This window comes from Octodon degus, unplaced genomic scaffold (assembly GCF_000260255.1).
Source record: "Octodon degus isolate 3935 unplaced genomic scaffold, OctDeg1.0 scaffold00085, whole genome shotgun sequence".
Classification (NCBI taxonomy): Eukaryota; Metazoa; Chordata; class Mammalia; order Rodentia; family Octodontidae; genus Octodon; species Octodon degus.
In genome coordinates this window covers 10,470,154-10,493,364 of record NW_004524661.1, presented here as the reverse complement: position 1 = coordinate 10,493,364, position 23,211 = coordinate 10,470,154, and positions in this window count along the sequence as shown.

Below are 23,211 nucleotides of genomic sequence, written 5' to 3'. Positions count from 1 at the left end.
CAGAACTGTGAGTAAAGATAACCATTATTTCTATAAATTGATTATCTCAGGCATTTTTTCATAGAAGTGAAAGTTGTATTTGTAACAATTCCAATTTGCTCTCATATATGTCGTTTACCCAGGACATATTCTCTAAATAGTTCTGACACACATAAGTACAGGAATCATCCCAGTAGACATAAGTAGAAAATATTTTGAAGCAGAGTCCAAGTGCTTGATGTGACTTCTAAGCTGGTTGGGAAGGAGGAATGTGTTATATGGAGCTGACATAAAAAGAAGATGAAAAGGAGCCAAAGGGACAGAAATCTCTGAGGCCAAAGAGAATGTACATAAGTGCTATAGTTGGAGATAGAACATGAAAGACAGGCAGATATGGTGATGGGACTTCTGAATTTAACAGTTTACATTTGGATGATATCTAAGGAAACATAAAATTAAAACTTGTCTGCATGTGTATAAACTACACTCTAAACTCTTTAAGGGCACGAGAAAGCAATATAGTCAATATTTAACATATATCTCACGACATGTATTTTGTTTGTCTCAATGAAGGCACTTAAAATTCAACTAGATCTTCCTGTGTTAGGACCCTGCGTTCTTCAGCATGCAGGGAAGACAAAAATTATGTGAGCTATTCTTTGCTCTTTGAAGGATCATAATGGAATGTTTAAGTGGTTATCAAAGGAGGTTGACTAGCCTGGATGATTCTGTCTGCCCGAGTAACTCTGTGTGAGATAGAGCTCGGTGCTGTATATACACAAAAGAACTATGTGATAGCAAATATTTGTACACTGCATAACACTTTCTTAAGTATTTTCTCATGTATTGTGAGACTTGATTTTCAGAGAATACTGTGTAGTGGCATGTAAAATATCATTGCAATTAGACAGATAAGGTAAATGAAATACATACTATTCAAGGGTCTTATCCAAATTCCCAGGATGAGATAGTGACTTAGTAAAGTAAACAAAACAGACCTCTTAGCTTATGGTTCAGAGCGCTACCCACATATGCCCTGTGACATTGCAAAGTCAGAATTTTATTTTGTTAATCCCAATGGAAAATTTTTTTTGTTATTCATTTTTTTGTTTATGAATTAACTAAAAGCAAATTTAAAGATAGTATATTGTCCTTAAAATGAATTTATAAGATACATGTGTGGCAGAATTAAATGTAAATTTCATGAGCCAGAATTCAAAAAGAAATCCAGACAACTAGATTTAATCACAGTTTTCCGCAAATGTATTTCTCTCCAGCAATAATAGATAAATTTATTAATATTATCATTCATTGGTCACAAAACTGTATCAACCAAAGGCAGAGTAAATCTGTAATTTGCTGTTACGTTTTCTTCTGTTCAAAAATGGAAAGGATTCTGTCCTATACAATGGAAAGGGAAAAAATGGATAAACAGATATAAAAAAATCAATGATGAAATGCCAGAAATGAGCTAGACTGATTCACCAGCTCTTGAATTACAAACCCAGCCCATCATCTCTCATGTAATTATACTGAACCCATTTCTTTCTCTTTTGATATAACAAGGCACTATGCAATAGGTGCTGCTGAATGGAGTCCAAATGTTGAATTGAGAAGGGTGGAAATAAACATTTATTGCCACTCAGTTTGGATTACAAGGCATTTAACAGCTGTAAAAGCGATTTCAGGCAGGTTACAGGCTAAGTGTCCATGGTTTGTCAACTCAACATGTCTCTGACAGTAAGAAAAGCTAGACTGCTTCAAATTTATAGTAAACTTCCAGTTATGTGAGGAAGCAGAGACTGGACAAGGTGCCTAGGTATCCATAAAAACATGCAGGTTTATTCTTTAAATGTATAAAATATTTCTGGTTCTTTCCTGTGCTTTGAACTGTCATATGTCTGTCAATCTAATGCACTGTTATAATACTTCAAGTCTGTGCATTCTAACCGACTTTTTAGAAGGATAAAGCACAGTGCTTAAGGGGAGGGTTACTGTCCTGCCTGTGATGAGTAAGTTGTTAGAACACGACTCTGTGTTTATTTAACAACAACAGCGAAATCATGATTCCACCTTCATCCAATAACAAAAACCAAGTATACATTTTGTATGTCCCAGACACTAGAGTATGCAGTGGTGACAAAGACAGACACTGTACTTGGATTGATAGAAGTCAATGACAACCCGTTGTTATTCTACCTTTTTAAATTACAAATCTTTCACTACTGGTAAAATTTACTTTTAAAAACACCTTTTTGTTCATAAAAGCTGAACTCAATCTTTTTTGTTTCTTTGTGTGTGTGTGTGTGTGTGTGTGTTTGTGTGTGTGGTTGTGGCTGGTTAAACCCACCCCCGGGGTGAGGCAGGCAAGGCATGTGGTGCCTGGGATCAAACCGCGGTCCCTGCATTTGCCTAAGCTTGCCTAAGCAGGCGCTTTAGACCACTGAGTTATCTCACTAGCCTCAATCCTTTTCTGCAACATTTCAGTAGTTATCCAGAAACGAGCCCCAAAGCAGAAAATGCAAACTCAGATGTAATCATATTAACATATAGTTCATGTAAATTTCTTACTCTTGAATTTCAGAGAGAATATGATTTCATGATGAAGAAAAGCCACACAAAGCTCTTTTCATGTTCATGACATGCTATAAAATTCCATAGTTCTAATTCCTTTGTGTATACTTTTTTCTCTACCTGTTCAACTTCTCCACTGAGATCCTAAGAGGTATTTTATAATAGTTGTTTCCTGATCTATGTTTCCAAGGCTTTCAAGTCTATAAGAACAATTGTCATTGCAGTGCTTCGTGTAGTCCCTGTCCCATAGCTACCAGCTGAATGAATAAATGGTATATGTTACATACTTTTAATGTAGCACTGATCACATGGTATTAAAATTACTTACACTGTCTCTGACTAGACAGAGTTCCTTGAAGCACAGACCAAAATATATTCATTCTTAAATATTTATTGAGCTATAATCTGCACAAAACTACACTGATAATGGATTTTGACAAATGATTGCTGTCATGTAATGAAACTATAAATATGAGATACAAATTTTTTATTATCCCCAATCTGCTCCTTCACATTAAAATTCCCTATTCTCATTATCATGTTGACTTTTAGTCTGAAATTCACATAAATTCTATATGTTAAAATAGGATATATGGCTAAAATATTTAAGAATATATGATTAAATATATAATATATGTTATTATTTCTATTAATATATTAAGTGTTATATGAATTGAATTATACTACTCACTTTTGTTCTTGCTTTATTTCATTTATGATACATGAAGTTTCATAAATACCAATGCATATACAAGTAATAGTTTATTTCCTTTGATTCCTGGGTAGTTTTCAAGTATATTGATGTTTAGTGTACCCATTAATTGATGGAGATTTTATTCCTCTTAATATAGGGTTATAATGAATAATATTGCTATGAACATCAACATAGAGATTGTCAGGCAATACATCCATCTTCATATATTAAGAATTGAACTGATTTATAAGAAACCACTTACAAAGCAGCCTATTGTTTTACATCCATACCAATGCTGTTTGAATCTGGTTGTTTTCTGTCATTACCCAATACTTGGTGATATTAGTGGTGTTAATTTTAGTCATCCAAGTCAGTTTAACCTTCAACTAATGATGCTGAACGTATTTTTTTTTTCGGTACCAGGGATTGAATTCAGGACCTTGAACATGTTTTTATTTGTTTATGGATCTTATCATTTTGGTGACAGGTATGAATGCTTTACCTAATTTTTAAATCAAATTATTTGTTACCCACAAATATTACTTTACATATGCTTTACATATTCAAGATAAAAGTTTTAATTAGATAAGTACATTCTGCAAATTTGTCTTTTAGCCAGAGTATTGGTGGGTTTTGCGACTTTATTTTTATTTATTTTTTATTTTTGGTGGAACTGGGGATTGAACTAAGGCCCTTAACTTTCTACGGAAGTGCTCATTCCACTGATCCATCCCCCCTGGCAATATCTCCCAAGTAATTCTTGGGTTCAGACTACTTTCATTAAAATAACTTGCAATATTGTTGAGTATAATCTAACATTTGAATGCTTATTTTCTATTATTTGTCCTATCTTACTTTTTTCTTTCTGCCTCTATATTAGTTGTATACTTCTGCTGTAATTTCCCTGTTGACTTATTATATATTAATGGGAGTTTCAAGGCATTATCTTTGCTTTGTAATAAATATCCCTGTCATATTCTCTATATTTACTCACATGTATGATATTAATCTTATCAAACTATATTTCTTGTCTCTTTCTTTGTCCTCAGTATTTCAGTACCTATCTGTTTTATGTTTCTGGCTTTCATAATTTCACACAAGAAAGTTATGAAAACAACAACTATGATTTTTCAACTCCACTCTCATATCTAATCTAGTTTTTGAAACATTAAAAATATCCATCCATCCATCCATCCATCCATCCATCCATCCATCCATCCATCTATCCATCCATCCATGGATCCAAGCATGGGCCTCCAGCTTGAAGGTCAATAGGCTTCAGATTCAGGAAAAGCAAATGATGTTGCAGATTGAGGCTAAAAAAAAAAATGAAATGTCAGTTTGTCAGTTTAAAGGTAGTTCAATGAGGAGTGGAAGGAACCATGTTCATGACATCATTTTAGGTGTATCTGGATTTGATCTGGATGAACTTATTTTAATTAATCAAATCAGTAAAGTGAATTACTCTCCCTAATGTGTAAACTTCGCCCAATCACTTGAAAGCCTGAATAGAAAAAAAAGGATTAATTTTCCTGCAATTAAGAGACAATTCCATGATGGTTTTTTTTTTTGTTTTTTGTTTTTTGTTTTTTTTTTTTTTTGGCTGTAAAGAATGACAGAGAATGGGGCTGGGGAGATGGCTCAGTGGAATAAGCACTTCCCTAGTAAACTCAAGGGCCTGAGTTCAATCCCCGGTTTTGAAAAAAAAAAAAAGAATGACAGAGAAATAAAATGCCACTTGAGGATTGTTACCAAGAGCATAAAAGGAGATCTAGAGGGAAAGATGGTACGTAGTTGATTCTCATGGAGAAGCTTGTCACACTGGCTTTTCTGTTATGAACTCAGCTGTTCTCATTGTTAATGTAACTCAGGTCCTTGCTGTCAGTGAGGATGGCTGTGGTTCCTTTTGGAGGAGCTCTGGCTCTTTCCCTAAGTGTTACTTCCTACCTCCAGTGCAGATTCCTCAGCCTGCAGGCACAGATCCTTCATCTCACTGGTCCAGACCTTCTACCTTCCATCATTGACCTTTCATCCTTCTCAGTGAAGATTCTTGATACAGAGTTGCATGAGACATGGCCATGGTCTATAGGTCTTCCAGCTGGACTTGTGAAGGACATTGCCATAGGATCCAGGCCCTTATCTAGATATCTCGGGTCTCTAGTGTGTGGATAGATCTCCTGCATTTGACTTTTTGGGTGAATGTTATAAAATAATCCTATAAATTATGTGTCCTGAGTTAAATCTATGCCCGTGTAACCCTGACTACAACAATAAATTAATATTTCTTATGCTAGAAGCTGGTGAATATGTAAGATCAGTCAGAAGAAAACCTCACAGACACACTCAAAATGATGTTTGACCAAATAATTTCTGGAAATTCAATGGCCCAATCAATGTGACACAGAATTAACCATTATGTATAACTCCACTGAAGAGTTTGAAGAGGAAGGATACCAAACTAAAGAGCATTAATAAAATGAATGGTTGCTAAAAGACTAATGACAAGGAAATACATATAGAAATGTACTCCAGTTTGCAAAGCTTAGTAACTATGGACTAACACTCTGAAAAAACTGTTCATGTATTCTGGTGTTGAAGAAAGATTAAATATATTGCAGACTGTGGGATCAAAGTGTCTTACTATGGGAGAGGGAAGTGATAGAAAGGCTAAACAGCTTTTGTATGTGCATACATGTGTTTGTGTGTGCACATGTGTGTACATGTGAGTGTGCACAAGTTAGTATATACACATATATTTCCCTGTTGAGAGTTAACAAGGAGTAACATTTGACTCACAGTGAATAAAACCTAGATCCTAGTTCTTAATTTCAAATACCATTCTCCAAGAAAAAAAATATGGAAGTAAATACAGAAAATGAACATTTTGTCATCAACTCTTTCTGTTTCTAAAACATAGTATACAGTACACACAAATTTAAAAGACAAGAGGTTTAATTTTTCTCAGAATTCAGAGGACTCAGTCCATAGTCATCTGGCTCTAAGGCAGAAACACTTCAGAGGAAGTTTGTGGTACAGGAAAGCTATGCACCTCACTGTAGCCAGGAAGCAGGGAGAAAAGGGAGGGGTGAGGAAGGGAGATACATCCCACAAAGACATGCCCCTCTGTGACCTGCCTCTTCCATCTAAGCCCCATCTCTTAGCAACACATTCAAATATGCAGTCAGAAATGGCTCAATTCACTGCTGTCTATCTTAATCTAGTCCAAGTCTCGTGTGTTTAGAGATGGGGCTTTTGGAAGCTGATTGGATGAGTATAGTTACTTAGCAGTGGATTAGTCTACCAATCTAGTTAGTTTGAATGTGCTTTTAAGAGATGGGGCTGGTTGGAGGAGGTGTATCACTCAGGACATCACCTGGAAGGGGATATCCCTATTATCCTATCTGTGTCTGCATCTGCATCTGTGTCTGTATCTTGGGCTGTTTGCTTTTGCTTAGGCTTTTCGCCTTATGATTTTGGTCTTGCAGCCAGCCAACCAGGAACTGAACCCTCTGAAACCATGAGCAAAAATAGACCTTTTCTCCTTGAAACCATGTATTTCAAGTATCAGGTCCCAGTGATGAGTAATATGCAAAAGTCCACTAAAAACCTGATGACTAATTATAGAATACTTTGCTGAGAATCCAAATAAGTAGCAATATATTCATTCAAGTTCATATTGACAAAATCAAATGATTCAATAAAAAGATATGAAGACAGCAGGGTTTTTTTTAATGGAAAGATACTATATGATTTATTTGGATTTCTTGCCTTAAGGGGGCGGTAATTTCCACCCCTTAAGTGTGGAATACATACAAGGATTTCTTTTGAAGCAATATAATGTGCAAAACAGGAAAAGGTAATTTTATAGCAGAGAACTCAATGAACAATATTTCTGCCAAGTGACCAAGATTAGATTCAATAGTGACAAGCTGTTAGTAGCATGTGCTTTGCTATGATGAATGCGAAGGATGCTTTATTTCTGCAGTCAGTTTCTCAAAATCTGTGTTCCTGTCTAACAATTAAAAAATCACAGTTGAAGGAATGTCCTACAAAGTGGCTGAGTTTCACTTATCAAAATTGCTTAGGATATAAAAAACATGCTTAGTATGATAAAACAGTATATAGAGAATTCTAAGAAAACATGATCAATGAAGTGATTGTACAAACAATATTAATAATGATAACTGAAATAGTATAGTGTCCCAGATCAGGTTCTGAGAAAAAAGGCCAGTAACTAAAATCTAAGGAAATATGAATACATTATAGCCTTGTAATAATAGTAGTGTGTCAGCATTTGCTCATTAATTATGAAAAATGTGCCATAAGAGTTCAACATAGTAACAAAAGGGGAAATACAATGAGAAAACAGAGAATTCTATTAACTTTTTTATAATTTCCTGTAAAAGCAAAAGTAAATTAAAATTAAATGCAGATTAAATTTTAATTTAATCAACACTGCAATTATATATGAGCAAAGTATAGTGTATAGACTTTATTTTTATCCTGATTAATAAAAAACATGTATAGAAATATACACACAAATAAATATATACAGAAATGTAATAGGACAATATACATAATTATACATGCATGCATATATTACTAGCAAAGCCATAGACTAAGGATAACTCCTAAAACCTGTTCAAATTTTTATTTTACATATAGGTGCACATTTGTTCTTGAATGTATTTACATATAAAGATATATATATATATATATATATATATAGATAGATAGATAGATATAGATGCAAAATACAGACAGTAACTAATTAATATGTAGTATATATACACAATGTCCATGTATATTCTAATATCTAAATCTATCTACATAATTAGGTAAGTAATTAATTGATTAATTTGAGGGATTACTGATTATTCCATGTCTTCTTTAATAATTTTAGTATGATTATGATAAAAATGAGTATTTTTTGAATGTAAGCCAGGTAACATGATAAGACCCATGATATTTACTTAAAACATCTTATTTTGGTTATGGTAATGCAAATTGGGTAGCATTGCTTACATAAAATATAGCATGTTATGGATTGAAAATTAATGAAGCCAATTAATGAGCAGATAGTAGTTTGATGTGCTAATCATTTATTTCTGTATGTATCTTCTAATCTGGTAAAATGTAAGGTTGGCTCAAAAAATTTTTAAAGGAGAGCCTTGCCCCACTCCCAACTCCAACATCACTGGAGCTTGGTTGAGGAGCAGCCACTTATTCCACTGCCATAGAAAGCAGGCCGACTCAGGATACCTATGTGGGCCTGCAGGGCCCTGCCCATTACGAGGGCTTGGCTGAATTGTGGCCATTTCTCTCACCTGTAGCAGGAGCCTTGGTGAGCCCTACCCTGCCCTCCCACTGTTGTGGCAGCCTTGCTCACCTGCGCCACATCCCCCTACCATTATTGCAGAGTCAAGGTGAACATTAGTACTTTCAGCAATGTCAAAATGAAGGAGAAAAAGGCAATCTCAGTGCTTCATCTGACCCAGAACAAGCCCAGGAGACAAGGTCATAGAACAACTTGAAAGTCACACACCTGAAATTTCTGAAATGATATCACCTGAAGTAAAGAAACAGTCCCATCAGATTATAGAAGAAATCAGATCACAAATAATTTATCAGGTAAAAAAAGAAATGACAATAACCATGAAAGAATTGCTCAGCAATCTAAAGAAGACATAGATAAAAAAATAGAGATGAATAGGAAAAAGATGGAATCATTGAAAGAGCAATACAAGAAAGAACTAGAATGCATGAAAGAGATTCAAACAGATCCAGGAGATTAGTAATTCCATTGGAAACTGGCAAAACTGCCTGAATAAAAATGAAGATAGAATTGCAGACCTTAAAGATAGCATTGCAGCTAGTGAATGAAAAAGGAAAGATCTCTTTAAAACAATAAGGAACCAGGAAATAACAATGTAACAACTGCAAGATGATGTAAAGAAAAACCATATAAGATGCACTGGTGTCAATGAAACAACAAGAATCAACACAAATGACATAAAAACTCCTGTTTGCAGGAGTAGTAGCAAAAAATTTCCCAAGCATGGGAAAAGAATCTGATGTACAAATTAGTGAGTCATGTAAAACTGCAATTATACATAATCAACATAAATCTACACCCATACATATAATAGAGATCCTAGAAATTCAGCAGAAGAATAGAATATTAAAAGCTGTTAGAGTTTGGTGAGATAGCTCATCAGACCAAAGCACCTGCTTAGGCCACATCAGGCAAGCTCAGGGACCATGGTTTATCCCCAGCACCACATGCCATTCCAGTTCACTCCCAAGGAACTGAGGCAGCCAGAGTCCAACTGTGGTGGTGCACACCTGTAATGCCTGTACTTGGGAGGCTGAAAGCAGGAGGGTAACTATGAGCTCAAGTTGCATAGTGAGACTCTGCAACAGCCAAATATGTTAAGAAAAAAAAAGCTGTTAGAGGGGAGAAACAAATCACCTATAATTGAAAGTTCATTGAAACCGTGGCAGATCTCTTCTTTTCGTTTTTTAATGTATTTGGTACAGGATCTATAGGGTCTACCGGGTCTATAGGATCCACAGGGTCTCACTATGTAAATCAGACTCGTAGTGATCCTCCTGTTTACAGCCTCTCAAGTGCTGGGATTACAGGCACCTGAAACCACTCCCAGTCTCAGTTGCATCTTAGCATGACCCTGGGGGCAGGGCCAACACAGCAGTCCTGGGGGTCAAAGCCCCAGCCCATGTATCTGCCTAAGTAGATGCTTTAATCTGCTGAGCTATGTGACCAGCCCTCAGATTTCTTAACACAAACTCTCAAGTCAAGAAGAGCTTGGAGCAAAGTATTCCAGGTCCTCAAAGAGAACAACTTCCAAGCCAGATTAATTTGCCCTGAAAAACTATGTATCAAATTTAATGGAGAGATTAGATACTTTGATAGCAAAGAACAACTGAAGAGATTCATGACCACCAAACCAACCTACAAAGTGTACTGACATACTGTAGAAAGAGACAAAATAATCACCACTTCAAGAATAACAATAGAAAGGAACCACCCAGCAGAGAAAACAATTAAATAGAGGGGAAAAGCAGGGAGACTATAGCAAGAAAATAACATGAGGAAGACATAGATGGTCTTTACCGCAGCCTGATAAAAGCCATCTGTGACAAACCATCAGCCAATATGATACTAGATGGACAAGACCTCAAAGTCTTCAGTTCAAAACCAGGAACAAGACAAGGATGCCACTGTCCCCACTCTTATTCAATCTAGTTCTGAAAATATTAGCTAGAAAAATTTGACAAGATATAGAAATAAAAAGAATAATGATTGGAAAGGAAGAAGCGAAATTATAATTATTTGCAGATGGCATGATAATTGACATAGAAGACCCCAAAAACTCCACCAGGAGACTTGTAGATTTAATAAGCAAACTGAGTTGTGTATCAGAATATAAAGCCAACACTCAAAAAAAGTATTTTTATGCACAAAGAATGAACACATTGAGAGAGAGAGATTAGGTAACATACACTTTTAAGAATAACATCCAAAAAATAGAATTCTTAGGGATCAATCTCACAGAGGATAATAAAGATTTATACAGTGTAAACTATAGTACTCTGAGAAAAGAAATCAAAGAGGTTTTCGCAAACACACAAATTTCATAATACAGTTTAAAAGTTTTGTTTATTTGTTTGCACATGTGTATTGTATTTCATAATTATACAGTGAAAATTAGGAGAGGAAAAAGGGAATTGAAGATAAATTTTAAGGAGATTTTTTGGTAAACAAAAGAGCAGAGAAATGTGACTGCTAGCGGAAGAATAATTAGGGTTCACATAGGAGATAATCTAGCATACAGAAGCTGTGTTATGCTTCACAGTAATTAGATTAACTCAGTGGTACATTTGCCTTCACAAGTGTGCATCACTGTGGAGGGGCAAGGGCTGAGTTGCACATGTCTTTTGCTAGTTTACATACATGTGGAAACGATGTGACACTCTGCAGCTGGTGTTGACATAGTGTTCTGAAATAATTCTATAAATATATATGATATTTTGATTTGTTTTCAATACAAGTTTGTTCTTTTCATGTTTCTGTCTGCTTCACAGTATGAATAACACAGAACTACAAGCATTTAATAGTGAGAAATCAATTTTGCATATATGTATGTGCATATATATATATATACATATATTTTGTTCTTTAGTTGCAACATGCTGTTATAACAACTGAGTAGATGGAATAAGCCTATGAGGCACACAGAAATTATATTTGTGGCAGGAAGCACAATCCCTTTGCCAAGTAGCAGACCCTTTTTCCATGGTCTCAAAAATGCAGTGACACAGTCCATCTGATACATTGTTATATACTGTTCTGTAGTATTTTTATACTAAAATTTACTTAGCATTCCTTTATGGGAATCTATGATTTTTTCTCTTTCTTTTTTTTATTTTAGGGAATGGTCTACAGGGTGTTCAGGGTTTCAATACTAGATTGGACTCCTAGTGATCCGCCTGTTTATAGCCTCCTAAGAGCTGGGATTACAGGCGCGCCACACCATCTCAGTTGCCATCTGAGTACATCCCTGGGGTGGGGCCCGCAAAGCATTTTTTAAAAATTTCTTAAAGACAATAAAATAATGTTAAAAATTAGAACTATTTTACTAAACAAATGATACAGAATTTTACTAAACAAATGATACAGAATTTTACGAAACAAAATGATAGGAACTAGACAATAGTTTTTGTATTGCATGTTGTTTTCTTCAAATTAGTCATTCAGATTATCAGACATAACCGTGCATAGATAAATCACAGAGAAAAATAAGAAGACAGAATCAACTCACAGAACAGTCCACAGAGTGGGATACAGTTAATATAAACAATAAGTACAGTTAATATAAACAAGCCTTATATATTACTCATGAAGCCATACCTACAAAGCACAGCTGCAGAGGCATGTGTAGTAAAGCCACATTCTAACCTTTTCTGGGGAGGAAGAGAAGATATGAATGGGCAGAGGGTGACCTCACATCCATGATCTTTTATTTCTTTAATAAAAAATGTTCGGATGCAAAAGCAAGAATGAACTGACCCTTCAACACGAATTGCTAACAAAATGTGCTCCTGAACTATCTCAAAGTGAGGAGAAAAAAAAGTGATTCACATGATAAATCAAATTAATGAAATGTAAACGTGGATTTTTCTAATTTTTTTTTTCACATTTGTTTGGTAGTGGAGTATTTGGTGTACTTTTTCTTTGTTCTTTCATTCTACGGTAGAAGCTCATACTATAACGATTTTTATGACCTTTTAATTTTCTTTTTACCTACTTTAGTGTGACTTTTCCCAGTTTATTCTGTTTCTTGAGCATTTGTTAGTTTTGAAACTATTTATTGGTATCACAGCCTCTCCTCCTTTGTTTGCTTAACTTCACTTGCATTTAATTCTTTACTGCCTTTTAGTAGAGAATAGATAGTATTTAAACATTGTGAAATTGACAGGAGCCCCTCCCAATTTTTCAAATTCACACCTAAATATGCGTTTCTGATGGACATGATTGAGCCTTTTCAAGGTGTCCTTGCTAAGGCCTTTTGCTCGTAGTCTTTGGTACTCACTTTATCCTCTGTGTCCTGTAGTATTGTCTCCCACAGTTATCACTTTGTGTGTAGTATTTGCGAGGTTCTACTTTCCAGTTTTCTCCTGCAGTATGTCAGAGAAACTATTTGCTTTCATTGCGTTTAAGGTCCAGGGATATTAAAAAAATGGCATCTTTCATTTGCAAAGATTCTTTAGCTTTTTGAAAAATTGACTTGTTTATAATAATCACATGGGACAACAAATCTTTATTAGAGTCACAAGCCTATTTTCATCATGGACAGTTGTGCATTGCTGAGATACCAGAGAGTTACAAATTATTTGATGGAACCACAAATTTTTGTGAGAATGAAATTATTATTTACAAAGACACTGAGTTATGAGTTGACTTCTACGCAAAGCGTTGGTGACAGAGGGTGTGGGGTGCACATAAGCAGTTGCGCTATGTACGTGAACCAATTCCTCACAGTGAATACAATCTTATATCTTGCAAATATGGCTACAGACATAATGGCAATTATTATGAAAATAGGAAAAGGAGGGCTGGGAGCAGAAAGAGGGATTCGGGTGTGGTGGAGAATGGGAATAAAAAAAATCAAGATACTGCCATCAAGACACAGGCCTGCTCCGTAAAGTGGATGGAAACAGTACATACTTCAGACGTGTATTAATAAAATAAGTAAGCATTTGTACTATACTAATCACCATATATTTCAATTATACTTTGGCAGCAGTCTGTTACTAGCCAGGCTATACACAAAGCCAAATTTGATAAGATAAAGAAGATAGTGCAAACCAGTAATGATGAGTTGGCTATGAAAGCAATGGGGTCTTTTCTTGAAACATCACAGTGACTGGCAATGACTGAAGCAACAGCATTACCTAGGAGTAAGTAGAGGGAGATTATTATTCATTTCTTTCTTTACATTACTATGATGTTTCTACAAAAGATCTTCAGGAAAATACAAATAAATCAAAAGATGATTTTTAAGGATTTTTTTTTCCATTTTACTCTCCTCTGGGTTCTCTCATGAGCTGACTGGTAAAATCAAAGCACTAAAAATATTCCAATGGGTGTACACTGATCCTCTCTTGACTGAGAGTAAAGTCGCTTTCATTACTTCAGCAGATTAAGTGGCTATTTATTGAACTTGGGGTTGCTTCACAGAAACTTTGACCTCACCCATGTCTTCTCCATCAGCCTCTCTAAGCTGGCTCACAAGAAGAATGCAAAATCCAGGGTAGTTTGTGCTGAAGGGGGTTATTTGGGGAAAAGATGATTGATTTTATTTGATGATTTCTCATCAACGAAACACTGATAACAATTTTTCAAAACAGGTTTCAGAATCACATAGTCGATGTCAAGTACAGGCCAATTGTATCCAACACATATGACCTGAAGCAATGGTATGATCTGCCTAATCTGCTTCCTCATGTACTAAATTTGATCTTCCTTGCGCTGAAGGTTATACACAGTGCCACATGAATGGGTTTATGTAAAACTTCTAGCTAAGTGCTGGGCACAATGATAATGGATATTTATCCATTTTCTTTTTATCTGCCTTATTTTTATTTCATTTTTGTTTTAACATTAAAAATTATGGTAGGGTTCTTCTTAGATTTTAATTTTATCAGTACACATCTATAGTACTTAGTGACTATATGCACCATCCATACCACATTATACTTTTTTCTTCCATTCCTCCCTCCTCTATCTGTTAATCCCATTTCCTCTAAAAAAAAAAAAAAAAGAACAACCTGTATTTTTGTTTCCTATTATATTACTTTCCTAATTGAAAATTTACATTACTTCTGTTTTGAGGATAAATATTACCATTTCAGTAATACACATGGAACTTACACTCTGCAGTTAACATTGGACCATTAAGAAAACATCCTTGTAACTTTCTGTCAAAAGATATGTCTTCGCACCTGGTCCAGAAGGAGCTGAACAAGGGGCAGCTTCTCCTTCTGTTTCTGGATCTGTATGAGAGCACAAGTATTGCTAGCTGGTGTGTAAAAGTGAAAGTAATGAATCCACATACTTTCTTAAAATACATTTGCTGCTACTTCTAATTACCCCTATTCTCAAAAGGACAATTTTTTTTAATGTAAGGTCTTCTTGCAATTTTTATGAACAAGTTTGCAATGAGCTTGATCAGCTTCCTGTGTCCCAGTTCGGCAATTATGGTCACAGATCAATGCATTAGCAAATTTCCTTGCAAGGAAGAGCCAGATAGTTGCTTACAGTGGCATTATCTACAGGTTTAATTTAATGAGGGTGGAATACTTTCCTATGGGTATTGAAATATGAAAATATGTAGTCATTGATGCAGCCACCACTCTAAATCCAAAACCAAAATGCCACTCAATGAATTTACTGCCTCCTACTGCCACTACATCTTGATATGAGAAATGAAACTACAAATTCCCAAGTGATTAACTTGTACTTCCCTCCTCTCCATACATACTTAGGTGGAAATGGAAACCATTCCAATAATAATCAGTTGCATAAAAGCGAAGGGTATATTCCATAGTTACAAATCAAAGTTATCACCCTCTTCTTCCTATGTCATTTGACTGAGGTGAATGTAAGTAGGGGATAATTTGCCAATTCTTCATTTTAACTTCCCTTTTTCACAATGACTCCTATACGCCTTCCTTCCCTTTTAAGCCCTCTTGGAATGGATAGCTTACAAAGAAAATTGCCCTATGCCTTCTAGAAATAAATAGTTTTAATTTTACCTCTTAATCTTCATTTTAACTTTCATCTTGAATTTCCCATTTTCAAGTATCTGACTAAATTGATTTGATGCTTAATGCTTGCCAAATAAATAATGAGGCTCTGAATGAGTCCATCCATATGTAATAAGGCAAAGATTTCATTACTCCCAACATCACTATAATCAGGCAGTGATTAAATTATTTCTAACATTCTTAGTACCAGTGTGAAAATATGCTAAAGACCCAGAACAATTTAAATCTTCCCACCATGGTTTGTATCAAGCATTTATACTTCCAGCAGTTTATCACAATATTGCAGGCTTTGGCCCATAAGGGCTTATGCTAATGATAATGGAAAGAACTCATCCACAGGTGTTCCCTTTATCTCAGCTACATCTTTAAAATCTTTATGAATTCCATGGTAACAACCCTAAGGACCACCAGCAGGAATTCCGATTAACACTGACTAGGGAGAAAAAGACTTAAATAATCAAACAATTTATAAATTGAAGAAACTTAGACAAATGTTGAACTTATGGTTATTTTATGGGCATGGGAGTGAGGAAGCAATGGTCTGAACTGAAGAAATGTCTCCTTTCTCTTCTTCATATGCAATAAAAGCAAGCATATCCTCTCATCAGGGTCCTCAAACATATCTCTGACATAATTGAAATTCTTTCCACTTTTCAGAAACCAGAGTATATCCCTGCACTCAAGGAAGAGCCTTACCTCAATTCTGAGTTGTTTGTAGTTCATTTGGAGTCTGACAGTAACACCACCCAAGAGATGATTTGCAGCTTTAATGCCTGCCTATGGGATGGCTCTAGTGATGAGAAAGCTGCATTAGAACTCTGCGAATCATCATTAAAAGGCATTTAAAATTGGCTTGCAAAATATGGCTTTTTCTGTACTCTAGGCACTCTCCTGGAAAGATAAAGTAGTATATTAAAATGATGAGATGGATGTTAATAAATATTAAGTCATGGCTACTCTGTTAAATCAGCAGGTAGCCAAAAGAGTGCCTGTATGTGAGTGTCTAGGTGAGAGGTCTTGCTGTTATTTCTGAAATCACCAGAAGCATTTTGTGATGATCTGGAGCCAAAATGCAGCTGTTCTGTGGCAGCAACTAGCTATTGGTATTGAAGTTTAGTTTAAAAGAATAGAATTTTCTATAATTGTTTCTGTTGCTTGTAAATGCCATCTGACAATTTATTATAGTGATAAGATGGTTAGATCTGAACATCAAGTAATTTCAAGTGATCCGAATTACTAATGCTTAAACTGAACAGAAAACAATCTTGATTTTTGTGCAAAAATACTGGCCAGATATATGGTCCTAGGGGTGCCTGAGCATCATGATATGAGGCAGGTAGTTTTGGGGGGATGGACACAGTGCATTGAGACATATTCGTGTTGACATTATTGTACATTGAGATAATTTGTATGTAATGATCAACATAGCATTTGGTATATAGCATGTGTCTTTTTACAGCCACCAATTTAGTTACACATTGAAATATTCAAATTATTTGTTGCATGAAGGGAAGCTTCAGAGCATAGAAAAATGTATCCTATGTATCAGCTGTGTAAGTATATATTTAATGTATTTATCAATTAACAAAATTATTATGTAATTTGGGCTATTCAGATTCTTCTATAGTGTCTTGCTAATGTGAATTAAAATGCATGCAAAACTCTGGCCAGTTTATGAAGTTATCCTGCTCCTTTTATGATTTTTAGTCCCTACTTCTCATTCACTGTTGTTTAAACTTTTTCCAGGATCCTCCAGAGTATGTTTTGAAATAATATTTAGTCCATATGGCTGATTTGCCTTATTTCCTTTTGTGGGATTAAATGGCATTTCATAGACATAATACCCACAAAAAATGTGTGAAACACTGCTTTGTCCCCAGTATCTGTTCTGAGTGTGATGTAGATTCAGCAAATATCTGAGACTAAATCCATGGGGACTTTGAGAATAGCAACGTAACATCTGATGCAATATTTCCTATTGTACTCCCTTCAAATTGTGTTTTAGAGAAAGATTTTCTTACCCTTACATGATATACTCATGCACTTTGTCTATCAACTACTACTGTCATACTTTTATGCAACCTAACATTGAAAGAATCATTTACCCACAGCAGACTTTTATCAAAACTGAGTCCTTAAGTTTTTTATATCCATTCTATATTGACATTTAAAGTATATCCTCTTTATGAAAGATTTCTTATTCCAAGTCCTAAATACTTATGGGAGGGCTAGTCTGTACATTTACCCTACAAATAGCTAGGATAAGAACTCATCTCCTTGAGCCATGCCAGGAGAAATCACCAGTGTGTTAGTGTTAGTCATTTGTTACTGTGAAAAGAAACCTTAGAAAAATAACTTGAGGCAGAACGCATTTATTTTGGCTCACAGTTTCAGAGATTTCAAGCCCTGGTCTGTTGAGCCCATTACTCTTGGCTGGTGGAGGGCTTGAGCATGATGAGCTAGGAGTGAAGGGTTAGAGTGGCTTAGTTCCCGACACCTGGGAACCAGGAAGGGTCAGAGAGCTCACGGTGGTAGGCTTCTTCCTTTTGCTTTTGATTCACTCAAGATGGTGCCACCCATATTCAGCATCTTCCCTGACAGTTTGCTCTTCCATACACCAATTGTCTCTGGAAACATCTTTGACACCCAGGATTATCATTCCCATCAAGGTGACACTGATATTAAGTACCACAACCTTAAGGTCAACACAATTCTCTCAGTTCTTTTATTCCAATAAGCACTGCTCTTTGTCGAAAGCATTCTTTGTCTTTGCATTTACGATGATATGCCCAGAATCGACTCCTGGTCTCCTTCTTCATTCTCTGCATCTTCTACACTCATAAGGCTAACTGGTGATTCTTTTACAAGATCTCTTTATTCCTTACTTGCCTGAAGTAACGTTCATTATTTATAACCTATTTAGAAGTCCCAGTAGTTCCTCAGTTTCACAAATATTTAACTAAATTAATCACCTGTAGACTCCATGACTCAATGTCATCTTTCATCCTTTACTTGTAAGGTTTGTCATCTGTAATCCAAAAATCTGTGCAATTTTTCCTCTTGTTAATAACCCATTTTCTCTAAACTACAGCAAGCCTCATCATCTCTTGTTTGGTCATTTAATCCATCTGACAATTTTTTAAGCTTTATCCTTGATATTCACATCACTATCAAACATAAATATACAATTATCTGCCTAAATTAAATTTTTCTGTAACTCTTGACAACATTAACTTCTCTTTCTATTTCTTCTTGTTTGCGAATGCATTAATGAGCTTTCATTTCCCCCACCCTCTCTTCTTTCTCCTGCCAGGTCTTTTTGCATATTCCTAAATTTGCCAATTCTATAAATGACCTTTTTCAGACTATCTTTGTGATTCATCTCTTTCATTCTATTTCCTCTAATTTGGGCAGTTTCTAGAACTCCAAAAACTTCCATGATTATCTCTTGGCTGATAAATCCCAAATTTATACTTCTTGTCTGTATTGAATATCAGCTTCCCCTTAGGTATCTAGGAACATTTAAATATTCTGTAGGAAAGTTCCATCAAATTTTAACATTGTCAAAACTGAACTCATCACATTCTCATAAAGTACAGTTCTTCCATCAGAATGAAAATATAGTAAGCCCCTGGGGTACCATGCCTAAAGATTTGACTTATCTTTAACTCCGTCCCATTCTTCACTCCTTATATCATCAGTCAATTCTCCCTCCTAAATATCTCTCCAGACTCTCCCACAACCACTATCTTATTTGAGATACTCTTATCTTTATTTTTCTGAGTTATTGCAGCAGCCTTCTACCTTGTTTCCTTATCTCCAGTTTTACCCTTCAAGCAATTCTCTACATGCAGTCAGTGATATGATTATGTCACTTCTTTCCACAGACCCTTTTTAAATAACCAGTGCCCTCCCAATAAAGTCTAAACTCTCTAGCACGGATTAGGGAGCCCTTCTCAGAATGATTCATCCTCCTTCCACCTATCTTTATGTGGTCTCTTAGTCGTTCTCACTTTCCATTCTAAGTTCTAGTCATACTTAATATTTTCTTGTTTTTCTAAATTTTTATTTAGTTATTTGGTATAGGGTCTTGCTATGCAGCTCTGACTCCTAGTGATCCTCCTTTCTCAGTCTCTCCAGTGCTGGGATCACAGAAATGTACCACTATGCCCAGTTTTGTTGGCCAGCAAGGCACACCCAGAATTCCAGGTCTGGCTGGGCATGTGGTGCAGGTGATTGAACCTGGGTCCTTGTGCTTGCCATGCAGATGGTTAGGCCAAGGAGCTATCTCCCAAGAGCATACTGAACTCTTCTTAGTGCCCTAAATTCCACCTGTTGTCCTTTGAGCCAGTTCAACCCATCTGTATTTGCAGCTTTCTCAGCCATGTGCATTCTTCTACCATACTTTCTCAGTATTTCACTGTTATCTTTCAGTGTCTAGATGAAAGAACACTTCCAGAGCTTTCTTTGAATGTGAAAATTGTCCTGTTGTCTCTTCACTCTTCTTATTTGAAAACCCTTTATGTGCCCTAGGAAAAACACCTCTGTATCTTGCATGCATACTCACCCGCCCTTTGGCTTGAGTGCGTAGAAGCCTAATTATTTGTATTTCATCAGACACAAACCTGGCACAAAACAGGCATTCAGTAGATACTTGTGCAAAACATAAGACTAGGTGGGCAAGAAATATGATTAGGATTTGTAATTATTTCATTTGCTTGATTATATTTGGGAAAGGGACCCAAGTCTGTAGCTCTGCTTAGCCTTTGTCAGTTTCTTCTCCTGCCAGTCTCATGAATATCTGGTTCTTGCACCCAAGGAGATTTGAAAGTCTCTAAATAGGTCTGCTTTTTCTCATACCTTGCACTTTCTTTTTTCTTTTATTCCTTTCTTTTTTAGCCCTTCAATCTTTCTTATACCTTTCTTATACTTTTCTTACGCCTTTTATTCCTCTTTCTTATACCTTGAACTTTTTCTTTTACTTGCCTTTCACATAAAATTCCAGTCCTGCTCAAATGCCACTTCCTCCACCTTTGCAATGTGGAGTTAAGTCCTGCTCTGTAAGTGAATCTGCACCCTGCAAACTCTCCTATTATAATCCTCCTTTTTCTATTATCTGATTGATGTATATGCCTGTATATAATTACACTGTAAATTTATGGCACAAACACAGAACAGAATAAACTGGAAATTAATAAATGCTCATTGGATCACTGAATGAAGAAGACCAGGGACAGGTCAGATAGCTCAGGGGATTAAAGCACCTGCTTAGGCAGATGCGGGAATGGGGTTGGATTGTGGCATGCCTTGCCGACCCGGACCCTGGAGCATGCTGAGATGGTGATTGAGACTGGGTGTGGTGGTGCGTGCCTGTAATCCCAGTGCTTGGGAGGCTGAAAACAGGAGGATCACTATGAATCTGATCTATGTAGTGAGACCCTGTAGACCCTGTACAAAATACAAAAGACGAAGGCTGGCCAAATAGCTGAGTGGATTAAAGGACTGGCAAGCAGGCACAGGGGCCAGGGTTTTGATCCCTGGGCCTGCTGTGCCAGCCCCGCCTGTTGGGTGCACTGAGACAGCAATTGAGACTGGGCCTGGTGGCACGTGCCTGTAATCCCAGCTCTTGGGAGGCTGTAAACAGGTAGATCACTATGAGTCTGATCTAGCAGTGAGACCCTGAACACCCTATAGACCCGTCCCTAAAATACAAATAAAATTTAAAAAAAAGAAAGAAAGATTGTATTTTGTTAATAGAATGGGCTATAAAATCTAGATCTTATTGCAAACTGTGACTTTTACCTTGAAAATATAAAATTAAGAAGGGTATTTAAGAAGATGTTTTCAAAAGTAATGGAAAACACTAAAGAGAAAAGAGACTTTTTAAAAAGGAAGACCTCCTAATATTTATACGTATATTAGATATCGAGCCTTTTAAAGTGATTATCTTATACAGCAATTCTTAAATATTTATGTATTGACAATGATAACAGCTTTTAACAGTTTGTGTTATTTAATTCTCAAAATTTTAGAACATAGATTGAAAGCTATCTTTTACTAAGAATAAGGGAAATTAGATCTAACATGACTAAGGATCCTTCTCCCTCTAATATTAATACCAAAACTAGAACCTGAAGTGAGATGTGATTACCACTGTACCATACATAAAAGTTTTGGCTCAGAAAGGGCATCGTTATTTCTGAGCAACAGAAAAATCTTGTGGCAAATCCTTTGAAGTATGATCCTCTATGACATAAGCCCTAGCCATAACATATGACTTTAAAAAGAGCAAAGAAAATCACTTTCTGTGTCGGTATATGCTTCAAAACATGGTAGGATCACTTTTGAAGATAAATAAAAATACAACACAAACAAAATACAAATAATTTCCTTTACAGTGCCTGCAATAAATTGTTGTTTTTCATGGTTAATTATTAAATAAATAGGCTTTAAAAATAGAGCCATACAATAATTTCCCAGAAAATTATTTTTCACATGGTAAGCAAAACCAAAAATGTAACAATGAATGAAATCCTTTCCACTGTCAATATAGCAGAAAATCTATGGACTAGAGAAAAAAAAAATTGGGACAACAAAAGTGCCCACCAAGTATCCCTAGGAGAAGAGTGAGTTACGTCTGCTGATACAGTGAGGCTGTATCAGAGTAGGAAGATGTGGATAGGATAAGGTGACAGTCTTTTCTGTGGGACTACCTCAAAGCCTGCTTCACACTCTGGATGTAAAGAGTTCCAATTAGCTGGTCAGGCTTCTGCCTACACTGCACCCGAGGGACCGGTCCAGTCCAAGCCCAGATGCAGCGTGGGTGAGACTCTCTTCCACCCCCTTGAGATGCCCCCCACCACTCCGCAGTGTTCCTCACACCCACTGAGTGAGAATTTCTGCCATGTTCTGATGACCTCAGATCCAGCCCTAGCCAAGGCCAGGGGAGTGTGTGGGAGAGCTTAGTGGGACCTGTCTGGTCCAAGCCCAGGTGTAGTGGGTGACACCCTCTTCCACACCCTTGAGACCCCCGCAGCACTCTGCAGTTTCCCCTACTCCCGCCCAGTGAGTGAGAACTTTTGCTGCATTCTCGGGACCCCAAGATCCAGCCCTAGCCCAGGCCCGGTGAGTGTGTGGGAGATCTTCCTCTCCCCGCTACTCCACCTTGTCCTCTCCAGACTCAGCTCAGGTCTGGCAGAGAGGCCTGGGGTGAAACCATGCAGCTGAAATACCTGCAGAGAGAGTAGGGGACAAAGTCACCCAGCTAGTCCAGGAGCAGAACATCTTGCCAGAGGGGCACAACAGGATCTACTCCCATGGGAGGCAGCAGGAAGGAGCTGAGCACAGCAGCCAGACTCAAGACAGGAAGAGCAGGATAAATCCAAACTTTGTAGACCTGCACTTGAATTTCAGTAGGTGTTAAGGCTATAGCTGCACAAAAGCTCTATAACAAAGGTCAGAAGACAGTGCTACAAGAAATGACAATGAGAAGGAGGAAAATGCAATCTCAGACTCCAAGTCCACCCATAATAAGTGCAGAGGACACTAACCACTAACACAGAACAAATTGGGAAACACACAGCTGAAATCAATGAATTAACAACTTCTGAAAT